Source organism: Fukomys damarensis, unplaced genomic scaffold, assembly GCF_012274545.1.
Source record: "Fukomys damarensis isolate Sample0158 unplaced genomic scaffold, DMR_v1.0_HiC HiC_scaffold_39, whole genome shotgun sequence".
NCBI lineage: Eukaryota > Metazoa > Chordata > Mammalia > Rodentia > Bathyergidae > Fukomys > Fukomys damarensis.
Window position 1 is genome coordinate 82,165,084 of NW_022900951.1, and position 1,276 is coordinate 82,166,359.

Here is a 1,276-nt window from a genome sequence, read left to right on the forward strand (position 1 = left end):
AATGTGATGTGGATGCATAATTAGGCATATTCAATGTAGTCCCAAGGGCAGAACCAGGATAATAAGTAGAACTCATGAAGAGGAAAATTTAGGCCCACATTCAGAAAATGTCTAAAGATGTAAACTACCTCTAAATAGAATGTGCTCTCTTACAGAACAATACACTTAGTCACTGAAAAACTCTTAAAGATTGGTGCAGTGCAGAAAAATTCATAGTTTAAGTGTAAGTTTGAAATAGTTGATATCTAAGATTATTTCCAACCTGGACGCATGATAATTATAGCCCCATTACTATAGAGTCAGAATATCGAAATACCTCTCTAGTTGGAATACCTGCTAATTGACTCTCACTATTACCATCAAACTAATCTTTTTACTGAACTTTTATTTGACTCTTCCTCTTCTTGTCTTCTCTCTTTCTTCTTCTATTCCCCTCCACTCCTATTTCCTTGCCTCTCTCTGCTGCCTTCTGTTCCTCCCCCAGTATAAACACACATGACCAAATTTAATAGTTGAGGCATGTGTTAAGTTCATTGTTTATGTAATTTCATGGGAAGAAAGACTTGAACATATACAGCCAGTATTTGTGTTTTAGTGGAAAAATTATTAACCAATACATGTTTTGTGTACACATTTTATTCTTTAAATGTAAATATTATTGGGCCAAGGATTTAGCTCAGTGGTACTGCCTCTTGTCTCGCTAGTGCAAAGTCCCAAGTTTAATCTCCGGTACCAAAAACACACACAAAAAAACAATATGTATACATATATGTGTGTGTACATATATATATATATATATACATTATTTATGGATCAAAATCACTTTTCCAATTCTTCACACCTCCTACTAACTGAAAAACCTCTCTCTTGGTAACATTACTTTTCTTTTTTCCAAAGCATATTTACTCTAATTAATATCATCCTAGTCATGAAAAACTTCTACTGTAACCCATTCTTTTGTGTATGTTGTACTTCTAGAAATTCTCCTAGTCCTTCTCTCCTCAAAATAAAGTGGCACTCAAACTTCAAGACCAAAATCTGGTCCAGTTTTGCCTGACTCTTTCTTTGACTATTACTCCCAATGTGCTCTTGTTCTTATGCATTTGTATACATAGAAATATAATATATTCATTCTCTAAATTTATCTAATCTACAGTTTTCCAGAAGGATAAATGATAATGCACCCTAATAAAGTGACTTTTCCACAAACCCAGAAAATACGTAGCAAAGCCAGAAACAAAATTTTTGTATTTCTGTTCTCAGTCTTGGTTCTTTA